Genomic DNA, 15,490 nt, shown 5'->3' on the forward strand with positions numbered 1-15,490 from the left:
ATTTTTTTCTTTTACATTTTTTTAAGGAATCTTCAGCTGATAGTGATCCATGTTCAACCTCAGATGGTACCAACAGTGACACATGGACTGGCACCCATGAAGAGCCCAGCTTCTTTGAGGCGGAGCTACGTCCCAGTACACCCTTGCCTGAATCCACGATCTGTGGAAGTGAGTCTACAGCTGAGTCCACAGCCATTAGAAAGAAACCTCCAAAGGCCTCCGGGGAAGCGCAGGAAGATGCAGGATGAATCCTCCAGTGAGGAGTCCACATACTTGATGCGCACCATCTGCAAAACTCTGGAAAAGTTGGCATCACAGGAAAACACCAATGATGCCATCTCAGCTTTCTGCAAAAATCTAGAACACAGAATGCAGAGTTTGCCACCACATGTACTGCCACATTTCCAGCATGAGGTTGATGATTGCATTTTCAAATATTCAGTGGGCCACAACCATTCATTGGATGCATCTGTCAATCAGTATACACACCTGTAATGTGTTACATTGCAAAAGTGTAATCATGTTTGCAGTATATTGTAAGTTGTATTATAGTGCTTGTACAATTCTATTTAGAATTTAAAGTCTCTTCTATGTTTGGTATTTTTAAATAATTTACCTTCTAGCAAATTTTTGGGCCATTGTTCTGAACATTGCAAAATAAAACACTGACTTTTAGTAAAAAGGTACTTGCATTCACAATTCTTTATGTAAAAAAAAATCACAAAAGACATAATTATGTCAAATCCTGACTTTTATTGAGCAAATTCTCACCATTGCTTATTAGAGCATTTGATAAAATATGATATCAAATATCAGCTCAAAAAAATACAAAATGCAAATGCATAGAGAAGTGTTAGACGTGTGTGTGTTTGTGTGTGTGTGGAGGCTCTTCTGTGCTCAAATCGTGACTAAGCAACTGAAGTTTAAATAAAAGAGAAAGCTGAGAGTCTCGCACACAAAAACCATGCATTTAAACCAATGAACAAATATATACAAACGTATGTTTTGAATTAGAAAATTATAGATTTTATTTCTTGAAGGTTACACAACACACACGGAGACACACAAACACACACACAGATAACAGAGTTTTCATTCCCACTTTTGGAGCACACTGCAGTGACTCAGTGTCTTATATTTTGCCCCATTGAAAGGGGAATGCACCAATGTCTGAATTAAAGTACTGGCAAAGTTTATCCCTGAGCTGTTTGGCATATGTAGTACTGTTAGTTGTGTTTGGCAGAGAGGCCTGCTCTAGGCTGGGGTCTTGATCTATTCCTGGTCAATTGCTGCCATATATGCTTCACAGCACTCTGTACGCAGAAAGTTGTGCAGAGCACAGCAAGCCAACACAATGTCCTCAACTTTGGCAGTGTTTTGAATATTAATGGTAGTTAGAAAAACTCTAAAGTGATTTGCCAGGATGCCAAATGCATTTTCAACCACCCTCCGAGCTCGCGAAAGCCTGTAGTTGAATATGCGTTGCTCAACAGATAGCCTGCAGTTCGGATATGGCTTCATGAGGTATTCCTTCAAGGGAAATGCCTCATCTGCCACAATGCAGTAAGGGGCCAGCTGGTCAGTTTCAGGAAGTCCCACATAAAGGAATCTGTAATTGCTGTCAACCAGTGCCATTAGAACAATGGAAAATGTACGATTGTAATTGTAAAATGTCGATCCAGTTCCTGGTGGGGGACGATGTGTTTCCCATCCAGAGCACCCAGGCAGTTTGGGAAGTTCCACTGAGCCTGGAATCCAATGGCAACTCGCTGCCACTCTTCCACTGTGTCTGGGCACTGAAAAACAGTAAGATAATATTTTTTATTTTATTTTATTTGTCAGACCCTTTATAAATCGTAGTCATTTTTGGATGTTACACTGTCCGAATGTGTACAAACCTTCAGGGATTTTTCTCTTTTAAGACCTGGAAGATTGCTGCACAGGTTTCAGGAACGAATTGCTGAATCGTAGACATTCCCACTCGGAACTGGTAAGAAAGGCTCTTGAAGCTTTCTCCTGCAAAGAATACAATCACATAACTCCATTAACAATTTTCCACACATTTTCGAGAATCAATCATCAAGAACAAAACAATTTTAATGTATTATCATATTATTATATTTTATATGCTGTCAGGTAGGCTACAATTGCCATCCAAAATAATCTATTTCATTTCACTATTAAAAGCTTAATAATACACCAAAATGTACACATTGGAAAAGGTGTTGTACTGCAATGTTTAAACAAAGAATAACCTTTAGCTTGCTTACCTGTTGCCAGGAACCGTAGTGTTATCATCAGATGTTCCCCAACTGAGATGCAATCCTGGTAGTTCATGTTTTTCCTCTGTATAATTGGAGTGATAAGTTCATTTAAAGTGTTAAATTGAGTCGGAAAAAGCTGTGCAAATTTTTTTTAAATAGGAGGTTTCATCTAGTTCCAGCTCTCTACACAGGTTCGGGAAAGCCCATGAACCTGTTTCTGGAGAATCCATGGTTTCACTCATTTAGTGCGCTTTCTGCGTATTTTTCACGTCTGATTCTGTCTTTCCTTTTCCACAAGCAAAATACCAAGCGCTGACAATGCCAGTGCCATTTGCAACTTGTCAGACATTTCCAAAATATCACAAATCCTTCTGTGGATAGTGAGACTCTGATTTGCTTTATCTTTGTATATGTTTTGTATCCCTGTAGCTTCTTCCGGTTTCCCGCTTTGAGTAACTACTGCCAAGACTACTGCCACCTGCTGGTACGGAAAGGTATTTCCTACGCAGGCGCAGAACAAACGTGCTAGTTGGCCATCAGGTGTCGAGAATCGGCTTGGTGTGTCAGGGCAAATCTGGACACAGACGCTGCCGATGTGAGGCGATCCTGCAGTCTGTTTTCGTTGCCACTAGTTCATCTGCGTCGGCTTGGTGTGTTCCTGGCTTAAGGGGTGTCTTCCCAAAGACTGACCATCGAGAGGGTCAACCCTGCAAAGAGCCTGGCTTGTAGAAACTCCAGAACTGTACCAACTGAGCAGTTAGCTGGGTCAAGCTGGCAGTCTCTGCACCATGAGGGGAAGAGTTTCCACCTCAGGGTGGAATGTGCATTTTCAATAATCCCATTTGCTGTTTTATTTATAGCCTATATTTGCCCCAGGGGAAGTGCCACCAGACATTGACTGCAAGTCTGTGGGAAACACTGAGATTCCTATGTATGCTTGTGTAGCGCCTCCTACAGGTCACCAGGGCACCACGGCTGAATGGACACCCAGGTGAGTTAAACAAGAGGAAACGTGGACCAGTACCTCTAGGTTCATAAGGAGCAGTAGTGAGAGATTGGAAAAAACAACAGACAACCAACAAAGGTAAGTTCAAATTATATTGAAAGATTTATATCAAGGCAAATGATAAATGAAAATAATTAACAAATGATTTATCTTTCAGGTAAAGGCAGCAAAAATGGAAAATACTGATGATCAACAAAATAACAATGAAATTACTGATTGATAATAAATGCAAGGAAAGGCTTATATCAAGAGCAGAATGGCTTTTAGGACTTATTCCTTTTAAATCTTTTTGAAATTAAGACTTGTAGTATATTATTTCTAGTTTAGTGTATACAACTTTACTAGTTTAATTTAATTTTTACCTAATTATCTTTTAGATGTTTTTGATCATTTATTTAAATCTTTATAGATTTTAGATTATTTAACTGGAGCTATGCTAGTCTATTTCAATTGTTTGAGTACTCTTTAGATTTAAATTTGAATGTGATATTCAAAGACTATTCAGCAAAAAAAAAAAAAAATCTTACATTTCAAATATTTCACCCAATAAACCTTATCTTCAAATTAAAACAATACAGGTATTGAAAAGAAAAAAAAAAAATACAATTCAACTGTTAGTGTGTATACAGTTCAAAACATCAATAAATTCAGTAATGGATTTTCAAATAATGTTACCAGTCTCTGAAAAAAAAAACAATCGTCCATACCCGAATGAGTAGTATGCAACAATCCAGGCCTACTGTTGTGTTGAACAATCGACCAAAACTAAATGAGACGTTAGATGCATCAATCCAGGCCTCCTTCCATCGTATTGAACAGAATAGCACAAAGGAGGAGAAAAGAAGAGTTTGATGTTTGTTCACTCACAGATTATTTTTCCTCCGTCCGGGGAAAACTAGCAGTGAATCCGCTGAAATCGTTCGATGGTTTCATTTGCAATTGAGATTCGCTGGGAGGCTCGCCATCTTCCATGCGGTGATGAATTCAGTATTTTCACTCAGAATGATCTCTGCCGATCTTTCTGCTGAGTCTCCTCTCTCTCAGTCTCTTTCGCGCGCTGGTGACATCATCCGCTTGCTTCACGCTGCGTCTCTCCTGATAGGTCAACAAGTGAACTCTACCTCACATTCTCTTAAAGGCAACATAACATTCAACGATGTACAATTCTTACATTCTCAACATAAGAAAAACCACAAGAAAAAAAAACACTTTTTAATCATTTGTGAAAAGTTTTAACTTTGCATTTATGAATTGAGTTAATTCACTTTTTCTTTTCTTTTTCTGGTTTATTTATTCTTATTCTTTTGTCTATTTGTAATCACTCTGGGTTACACCCTCCCCCGCTAACTCTATGCACGTCCCTGTGCATGCAACTAATAGGCTGTGTTACCACGGGTTCAGATGAATTAGAAAAACTGCTTTCCGTAATAGAGTCAGTCACGGCTGTACTAAGACTCTGGAATAGAGACTGTACTATTGAAACCAAAGGATTACCCAATTCGGGGTAAGTGAACACTCTTGGTTTCTGTCTAACTCTATTAGACTTTCTGATGAAATTGCCATCATTTTCATTTTGCTCTTGTACAGATTCATGTTCACAGACCTTTTCCGTTTCTTTTACAGGTATGCTCTGATCAGTGGGCGTGTTAGAAGTAACTGCAGGTAAATTTTCATTTACCTCAGGATTATCAACAGGAAAGTAATTCAAGATAGGTACACTTTCAATTGTAGAATGCTCTGGCCCAGGTGACTGGACAAGCAAGTCCTCAGTTGGAATGTTATCAACAGAGTCCTGAACTACAGTGTTTGAGGAAACATCATTCTGTGACACTTTTTCTGTTTCATAAACCTCAATGAATCTGGTATTTGTGCAGTTAAGAGGATCTCGGTACAGCAGTTCTAAACAGCTATCATCATCAGAGTCAGATTTTGGCTGCTCTTGTACCTCATTACTCGGATTTCTACGAGTTGGCGGACGTTTCCGAGACCTGGACAAATCAACTACCTCTTCAGGTAACTGCAACAATTCACACGGGAGTAAAAGATCCCTATGAAGAGTTCTTAAAGGACCATCTTTGCCTTCTGGCTTAACAGTGTACACAGGAAGTTCACCAGCCTTGTTCACAACAACATATACAAGTGATTCCCACTTGTCAGCCAGTTTATGTTTACCCCTTAGGCGTACATTCCTAACTAGAACCCTATCTCCAGTGTCCAGTGTAGTTTCAAGAACATGCTTGTCAAAACGAGCTTTGTTCCTCTCTCCAACTTTAGCAGTATTTCTCATTGCTAAGTCATAAGTTCCTTGCAACCTAGTCTTCAAATCACGCACATACTGTGAATGCGTCTTAAACTGCTCTCGGTTCTGAGGTACATCAAAAGCCAAGTCTATAGGCAAGCGCGGCTGCCTCCCAAACATCAATTCATATGGGGTAAACCCAGTAGAATCATGTTTGGTGCAGTTGTACGCGTGTACGAGGGGTTTCACAAAAGTACTCCAATGCAACTTATCACACTCTTTAAGCGTACCAAGCATACTTAGGAGAGTACGATTGAATCGTTCAACTGGATTCCCCCTGGGATGGTAAGGGGTTGTTCTGATCTTATGGATTCCCATCAGTTGACAAAGCTCTTTAATAGTCTTTGACTCAAAGTCAGCTCCCTGGTCACTATGTAACTTCTCTGGGATTCCATAAGGGACTATGAAATTCTCCCAAAGAGCTTTAGCAACAGTACGCGACTTCTGATTGGAAGTAGGGACAGCAACCGCATACTTCGTAAAGAAATCGGTGATAACTAGCACATCCTTGGTATTCCTGGAATCTGGCTCAATAGACAAAAAATCCATGCACACCAATTCAAGAGGACGAGTCACTTGTATATTAACCAATGGGACAGCTTTCTCAGGTAAGGACTTATGACACACACATCTAGGGCATGTTCTGATTTTTCTCTCCACATCCGCAACCATTCTAGGCCAATAGAACCTTGACCTTGCTAGATCCAGTGTGCGCTCTATGCCCAAATGTCCCATCTCATCGTGTAAACAGGTAAGAACCATACCACGCAAAGAATCAGGAAGAACCAACTGGTATTGGATATGCTCTCCCTCCTGTCTTCTCCGATAAAGAATTCCATTACGCAACTCCAGCTTCCTTAACTCCCTCATCAGCAATGGAAGGGTAGGAAGTTCTTCCCTTACAGAAGGAAGAATTGTCTCCCCAGTCTCTAATTGGTGAATTATCTCACGAATGATGGGGTCAGATCTTTGCTTTTCCATCAAATCGGTTTCTCCAAAAGTTGGAACTCCAGGAAGATTATCACAACCCTCATTCTGATCAAAACTGCATGGAATTGCATCAACATGCATGGCAAGGGATTCAATTAAAGCAAAGGGAGGATCACCACAATCAACTGAATTGTGATGTACAATGTGTTTGTCACATATGGCCTGAATAACCTCAGCAGGAACAGGGCAAACATCAACAAGCAGGTGATTCAGAGTGAATTGACGGATTCGCTCTTGCTCCTTTTGAGATGTGACATCATTTCTCCATCCACCCTGAGGAAGTCTGGACAGACTGTCAGCATCCAGATTCTGTTTCCCAGCTCTATACTGTAGTTTGAAAGAAAAAGTTGAAAGAGCTGAGAGCCATCTATAGCTCGTAGAATCTAGTTTTGCCGAGGTCAATATGTATGTCAAAGGATTACTGTCGGTAACAACTGTGAATTGGTTACCATACAGATAATCATTGAATTTCTCAGTGACTGCCCACTTAAGGGCCAAGAACTCCAGCTTGTGAGCTGGGTAATGGGCCTCACTCCGAGAAAGACCTCGACTGGCATAAGCAATTACTTTTAATTGGCCATTCTGCTCTTGATATAAGGCCGCTCCCAACCCTACAGTGCTTGCATCTGTGTGGAGGACATATGGAAGTTTCGGATCAGCGAAACCAAGCACGGGAGCAGTAGTAAGTGCTTCAATGATTGATTCAAATGCCTGCTGACAACTCACAGACCAACGGCTACCAAAAGGCTCTTTAGGATTATGGTAGTCTTTCCTTTCTTTGAGCTTACAACCCTTTCGGAGTGGCGGATACCCAGATGTCAAATCGTTCAAAGGCTTCGCGATCCTGGCATAATCTTGAATAAACCTCCTGTAGTAGCCAGAGAACCCCAAGAATGAACGTAGTTCTTTCAGGTTCTTTGGGACTGGCCAAGATTTCAGCACCTCAACTTTTTCAGGATCTGTCTCCACACCATTGCTAGACACAATGTGTCCTAAGTATTTTACAGAAGCTTGACAAAATTTACATTTTTCTGGAGAGAGCTTTAATCCATAGTCTTTCAGTCATTGCAACACCCTCAACAACCTGCGCTCATGTTCCTCTAATGTATCCGAAAACACTATCAAATCGTCGATAAAAACAACAACCTCTTTCAGATGGATGTCACTCATGCACCTCTCCATGAGTCTTTGAAAAGTACTAGGAGCATTAGTGACCCCTTGTGGCATTCTGTTAAACTCCCAAAATCCGAGAGGACAGACAAAAGCGGTCTTATGCTTATCTGACTCCTCTACCTCGATCTGATAGTAACCAGACTTGAGATCAAGAACAGAAAACCAGCGAGAACCAGTGAGAGCAGAAAAAGTCTCCTCCAAGTTTGGCAGAGCATAAGCATCTTTGATGGTTTGCAGATTGAGTTTACGGTAATCGATGCAAAGTCGGACATCCCCATTTTTCTTCCGAACGACTACGATGGGTGAAGAAAAAGAGGACTCTGATTCCCGAATGACACCGGCATCTAGTAACTCCTGCAGATGCTTGCGAACTGCATCATAATCCTGAGGGTGTATTGGTCTAGCCCGGTGTTTGAATGGGGTTTCATCATGTAGCCTTATACGATGTGTCACCTTATCAGTTCTACCGAAGTCAAGATCATGAAGAGCAAAAACCTCTGGCATTGACCATAGTTTTTGTGAAAACCTGTCCTTCCACTCCTCAGGTATTGGGGAGTCACCGAAATCAATAGTGAAAGGCTGGGCAGCTTTCATATGATTGCCACTCTCCGTAACTGTTTTTTTAGTGATCAAACTTTGCAAAGAATGTAATTCAGCAATGACACTTTTTGCAGGAACTGAAATGTCATGCTCAGTTTCATTTTTCATGATCACTGGGATTTTCCGTGATGTTGTAGAGGGAAGTGTGACAAGACAAGAGGCACACAAAAGACCTCCTGGCAAAGAAGACTCAGTAGGAGATTCCATTAAGACCCATTTATCAGAAGGCGGCTCCTGCATACTGATTGAGCCTTCCAGTACATGAGTTTGTCCAGCAGGAACAACTTCAGGCTTTATACCCAGAATTCGCACAGACCCAATAATGCTATTAGACTTTTGCTTTAATCTGTGTCTTAGCACATTCAGAATGGCTCTGAACCCATAAGGTGAAGTCTGACAAGAAATTTCTGACTCAGACTGACTCTCATAGGCTAAATCAAGGGTGTTTGTGCCTATAAGTACAGAAGACTGCCCACTACCAATGATATCAGCAGTGACTAAAGCAAGTGTGGAAATTTTGGTCTCTGCTCCAAGAAAATCCTTGGGGAACACAACATCAATTTCAATATACCCAAGGTAAGGTACGAGCTGACCATTTGCCGCTTCCACCTCAAGAAGATGTTCAAGAGGTTTAATTTCCAAATGGGACAGATTCTTTGCATAAAATGGCTGTGAAACAGTGGTCACCTGTGAACCTGTATCAAGAAGACAATTGCAATTTTGCCCTGCAATAATGACTTCAGCTGTGCACTTTGCCCCAACTAATCCTTTTGGCAGAACAAATGGTTTGTTTCTGGTGCGAACATGCCAATTGCAGCTTCTGCTCTTATAATTGTCGGGACCCCTGATACATTTTTCAGCCCCCGTTTGTCCCACAACCGGAGCTGGTTCTAGTTTAAAGGGGCAGGATGGTATGACCCCTGAGTAGTCTCCCAGGTAGCCTGTTTCTCTTTTAGAAGCTTCCTTTTGGATGCTACCAGAGCAGGATTTGCAGCATTATCACAACTAGAGACAATGTGGCCATCCTCGCCACAACGAAAGCAGTACCATGGTTTAGGTTTAGTCTGTTTAGAAATAAAGCTGTGGGAAACTTCACTTAAATTTGTTTGCACAGACTGTGATTTGGTCACCTTTGTAGCATGTTTTACATTTACAGACTTGGTTGGCTTAACAGCAACAATCTGACTTTGCAATTCTGCTACTTGTTTTTGCAAATCACGAACCATACTCTCATGAGAATCCTTTGTTTGCTCTTTGGCCTTCCTTAAGCTCTCGACATGTCCCTGAAGCAATGAAATTTGCTTCTTCAAGTCAGAAACCGAAGTTTGAGGTGACACCACCTCATCCGAAGAAGCATACAAGGAGTAAGATGAGGTGCGCTGCTTAGATGTACCAAGATGCTTTTTCATACGGGACTCTTTTGTGCTTTGTTTGTCTTCAGCTGTACGCAACAGCAGCAAAAGTTCTGAAAAAGAAGGGGGATCAGTTTTCTTTTGTTCAAGCTGAAACTCTGAAATGAGGGCATTGTCCCAACAACCCCTACAGAACTGTCTAAGCAAGTGTCGATCAGCCCCATCAGAGGACACACCACCTCTTTTTATGGCCAGCGTCAAAGCTACTTGCAAACGTTGCAAAAACTGGGATGGTCTCTCTCCAGCATCTTGCAGTGTGTTCAAGAATTTAGCAAACAAATCATCGCCATCTTCCACAGCTCCAAAAGCTGAATCTAATAAATCAATATATGCTCTGGGTGTAGCATGAGAACCCAGTGTTCGCACAATGTCTGCCGCTGGAGGCAAAAGACTGTCAATAATTTTTCGAGATCTGACTAGATCAGAAAAAGCAGGATCTTGTAGCATAAGTTCAACGCTGTTGTGCCATGTATCATAATCCACCTCATTCCCTGGACGAGGGGATCTTCCAGAAAAGAACTTTAGCTTGAGAGGAGCATGCATGTGAGAAGCAGCATCTTCACTCTTCACAATATGCTCAACTACAACACGCTGTACTTCTGGGGGATTCACATTAGGGATAGACATTCTGGTTAATGGAACAAATGCAGCATTAGTGAGTGTTTCACGGTTCCCCTGAACTTGACTGACCCGAGGTAAATCCGTTTGGATCTCAGGCATGGCATTCACCATAGTAGGTGGTTGAACAGTTCTCCTAGATTCATCTTCATTTCGAGATACAGGTTCTGTGCATTTTGAAAGCTCCTCATTTAAGATGTCTTCAAAAGATTTACCACTCAGCATTGCAATGCGCTTCAATTCCTCCATAAAGCCCTTGGTGACGCTACTAGCGACTGTTTGAACATAAATACTGGACAAAGCTTTAATCTCATACCTGAGATTGGGCTGATGTGGGCTTTCAAAAATGAATGGCAGCTGAGGCTCTAAGCTCTTCAGTGCACTTCCACTCTCATACTCAATTATCACATTTTTGTGATATGGGGACTCAGGGTTGTCAATGGCAACAATCCTGCCAATGCACCCATATCTGCTAAGATGCTCAGTCAAATCATTGTCCCTCTCGGTATTTGTAATACCACTCACAATAAGTGAGTTCGGAACCTTAACATTCTCTCGCTCAATGACTTCCATTCTTTACAGAGCAATGTCTCTTTAAATTTGTCTGTTCTCTGTTATTAAGATATCTCTCTACTTACTGCTCCTGGCTGGCTCGCCAAAACTGTAGCGCCTCCTACAGGTCACCAGGGCACCACGGCTGAATGGACACCCAGGTGAGTTAAACAAGAGGAAACGTGGACCAGTACCTCTAGGTTCATAAGGAGCAGTAGTGAGAGATTGGAAAAAACAACAGACAACCAACAAAGGTAAGTTCAAATTATATTGAAAGATTTATATCAAGGCAAATGATAAATGAAAATAATTAACAAATGATTTATCTTTCAGGTAAAGGCAGCAAAAATGGAAAATACTGATGATCAACAAAATAACAATGAAATTACTGATTGATAATAAATGCAAGGAAAATAAATAAACTGAGCTCTGGGTTTGTTTTCTTATTAGAATGATCTGTTATTTATCTTTCTTTATTTTTTTTCTTTTAGGACTTATTCCTTTTAAATCTTTTTGAAATTAAGACTTGTAGTATATTATTTCTAGTTTAGTGTATACAACTTTACTAGTTTAATTTAATTTTTACCTAATTATCTTTTAGATGTTTTTGATCATTTATTTAAATCTTTATAGATTTTAGATTATTTAACTGGAGCTATGCTAGTCTATTTCAATTGTTTGAGTACTCTTTAGATTTAAATTTGAATGTGATATTCAAAGACTATTCAGCAAAAAAAAAAAAAAAAAATCTTACATTTCAAATATTTCACCCAATAAACCTTATCTTCAAATTAAAACAATACAGGTATTGAAAAGAAAAAAAAAAAATACAATTCAACTGTTAGTGTGTATACAGTTCAAAACATCAATAAATTCAGTAATGGATTTTCAAATAATGTTACCAGTCTCTGAAAAAAAAAACCAATCGTCCATACCCGAATGAGTAGTATGCAACAATCCAGGCCTACTGTTGTGTTGAACAATCGACCAAAACTAAATGAGACGTTAGATGCATCAATCCAGGCCTCCTTCCATCGTATTGAACAGAATAGCACAAAGGAGGAGAAAAGAAGAGTTTGATGTTTGTTCACTCACAGATTATTTTTCCTCCGTCCGGGGAAAACTAGCAGTGAATCCGCTGAAATCGTTCGATGGTTTCATTTGCAATTGAGATTCGCTGGGAGGCTCGCCATCTTCCATGCGGTGATGAATTCAGTATTTTCACTCAGAATGATCTCTGCCGATCTTTCTGCTGAGTCTCCTCTCTCTCAGTCTCTTTCGCGCGCTGGTGACATCATCCGCTTGCTTCACGCTGCGTCTCTCCTGATAGGTCAACAAGTGAACTCTACCTCACATTCTCTTAAAGGCAACATAACATTCAACGATGTACAATTCTTACATTCTCAACATAAGAAAAACCACAAGAAAAAAAAAACACTTTTTAATCATTTGTGAAAAGTTTTAACTTTGCATTTATGAATTGAGTTAATTCACTTTTTCTTTTCTTTTTCTGGTTTATTTATTCTTATTCTTTTGTCTATTTGTAATCACTCTGGGTTACACCTGCACAAATTCAAACGTAAAAAAAATCTTCAGTTTTACAAAGCAAAAACACTGGGCCGTTCCAAAACATTTGAGCATTACATCACATGGCCAGAGCTGTTACCCAGGAGGTTGACCCAGAGGTTCTGAAACCTGATTTACTGTATACTTCTGCGTCGGACATACGCTGTAGCCTCTACACTGCAGGACGTGCGTTGGTTTTCATTTATAGTTCTGTGTCATCATCTGCAAAACCATGCTGTACACATTCAACTGGACGGCTGCCTTAACTTAAAACAAAAACATCACTGCAGGCTTCAGCCCGGCTGCATTTATGATTTAGGCAATTCAAAAATCTCCAAGATTATTTTAAATAATGATTGAATCCATTTAAAACAAAATGAAACTTCAAATGGACTTGAGAACAGTCCATGTGTGTTTTTTATTGAACATAACCGTCACTTAGGCTAGGCGGCACTAGGCAGGCATAGCCTAATGAAATGAGCAAAAAGGCTAGGTCCATTACAAATTTAGTGGACAGTAAAACAAGTCGATCCAACATTTTCAGGGTCCAGAGCAGAGCGTTTTTTATTCACTATATGTCCAGCTGTTGAGAAGACGCGCTCCGACTGCACTGATGTCCCAGGGACACTTCATTGCCAGCTGCACAAGGTGAGGGTAGTACTGCCAATTTTCCACCACAAAAGCCGGTCGCTGTCAGCTTGCAATGGTGGCTCCTTTTAATAACTCGGAATCTCCTGTAACTAGATGCGCGAATGAGGCGAATTCGAGTCTACGCCGCCGCAAGACCTCCAGACGTGCGTATACAACATGGAAATGGTAATAAACATATTTGTGTGATCTTAGAGAGTCTGAAATACACGTTGCTCAATCAGGGTATTAAAACATATACACATAAGTTATTAAGAGAAATAACGGACTATATACAGTATAGATTTAAAGACATTAAGCTTTATTTCCAACACTTCCGTGGCTTCACTAACTGTTGGCAGTTTAAAAAGCGATGAGCACTCCAATCATATTTAGATCAGGGGTTCAATCCATTATAAAACATACAAAGAGTGCACGTCTACCTATTATAGAATAAAAAAACCCATTTCATATCACAATTGGAAGTTACTACAAGAACTCAATGAGGCTTTTAAAGTGGGTTTTTAGCAAAAACATTAATTACATACTGTAACAAAGTTATTTCATGGGAAGAAGGAGGCGGGAACCGGCAGACAATCTAAATTAAGTTTAATAATAAAATAAAGACAAAACAGCGTGACAGCCCCTCATGGACGACTGCCGCGCACAATCAAAACAAAATAAATCCAGGCCTGGTCCTCTCTTGTCCTTCACTGTCATCGCTCCTTTTTTGTATCCTTCCAATCTTCTCCATGGGACGCGAGACCAGTGAGTGGAGCAGGTGTCGCTCATTTCCAGTCACTCCACTGGCCTCGCCCCGTTCCCACGGCTCTCTGCCCCGCCCCACTCATCACATACTCCCGAGACTGCGCTCTACTCACCCCCCCCTCCCCTCCCTCCCTCCGGGGGGGACCGCTCAGAGTGACCAGCAGGAACCTGGGGGTAGGACAGACGAGGTAAGAGAAAAGGAGATGGAAGGATGAGGAGCGACATAGACGAGAGAGGGGAGAAAAAATTCGTTCCAGTTCCCAGATGCACTGCTGCTCGGCCCTCCACCAGCCAGGTAAACTGCTCTGCGGTGCCTGGCGTTGGCACTGGACGTCCATCGGTGGACGGCACGACACTCCTCCGCCACCCAGTGGATGGTGATGGCTCCTCCGATTTTGGGCAGGCGGCAAGAGTCCCCCGTTCCCTGCTCCTCCGCTCCTTCACGGATGGCAGCCGCCCCTCCACATCGTGGGTGGCCGGCTGCGAGCTCGTCCGTTCCTGGCAACTCACTCCAGCCCACCACCTCGAGCATCCCCGGCGCCCGACTGTTACGCCCGCTCGATAACTGCGGGTTCACCCCAGCAGCGGGGGATCTTCGGCAGTGCATCCCTCCTTCCTCCCGAGCTTCGGCACCAATGTAACAAAGTTCTTTCATGGGAAGGAGGAGGCGGGAGCCGTCAGACAATCAACATTAAGTTTAATAATAAAATAAAGACAAAACATCACGACAGCCCTCACGGATGACTGCCACCCACAAACAAACAAAAACAAAACCTAAAATAAATCCAGGCCTGGTCTTCTCTCATCCTTCACTGTCGTCGCTCCTCTTTTGTATCCTTCCAATCTCCGTTGTGGGAAGCGAGACCGGTGAGTGGAGCAGGTGTCACTCATTTCCAATCACTCCACTGGCCTCGCCCCGTTCCCACGGCTCTCTGCCCCGCCCCACTCATCACACATACATTTTGAATGTAGCTTGATCCTAATTGTACCTTTAATCATATTTTCAGATGTATCCTTGTGAGCATTATGGCTCGTTTTTTGCTCTGTGTGACAGCTATAGAGCGTAAAAGAAATGGACACAGCGACCCCATTGGATTCAATGGAGACAAGTGAAGTCAATTAGAAGCACGCTGTCGAAGTGATGCCAAAATGAACCATTCACCAGCGATTAGTGCTTTTTTACATCGTGCTCAGTGTGAAAAGGTATAGTTCACCCAAAAATTTACATTTGATTATCTGCTTACCTCTGCTTACCTGTGAGTGATTCGTTGCCTCGTCATCCTCATTATGTATTTGGCCAATGGGGTACTGCCCTTAGCTTATATAGACTCTGTGTTCATGCCTTCTGGGGCGCGCCATTGTTGAAAACCCGCCCCCTTGTTTTCATTCCAAGAGACCGTGGAGGTATGATTGTCAGCTGTGCAGCTGGTTGTTTTGATTTTAGTATTAAGTGATGTTACATTGTTTCTTTATTTGTATTTGTTAAGTGTGACATTCGGCCATTGAGGCCGTGCGCATTTTTGCGGTGATACTCACATTGTGGTAAGTTTTAATGTGGTACCGTCGTAACTTTTCGGGAAGTTTGGTTGTTTGAATGATCTGCAATACGTTTTGG

The 15,490-nt window shown here is 41.5% G+C and overlaps 1 long non-coding RNA gene across 1 annotated transcript; it reads right to left on the minus strand.

The window, feature by feature from the left end:
- Positions 1 to 963: 963 nt before the first annotated feature.
- On the minus strand, positions 964 to 3,083 carry LOC113101087 (uncharacterized). The gene is made up of 3 exons (XR_003289918.1): positions 2,271 to 3,083; positions 1,899 to 2,016; positions 964 to 1,796 (listed from the first exon to the last, which is right to left on the minus strand). It is a non-coding gene; the product is annotated as an uncharacterized LOC113101087 (long non-coding RNA).
- Between the last annotated feature and the right edge of the window lie 12,407 nt (positions 3,084 to 15,490).

Source organism: Carassius auratus, unplaced genomic scaffold (genome assembly GCF_003368295.1).
Source record: "Carassius auratus strain Wakin unplaced genomic scaffold, ASM336829v1 scaf_tig00217496, whole genome shotgun sequence".
NCBI classification, from domain to species: Eukaryota; Metazoa; Chordata; class Actinopteri; order Cypriniformes; family Cyprinidae; genus Carassius; species Carassius auratus.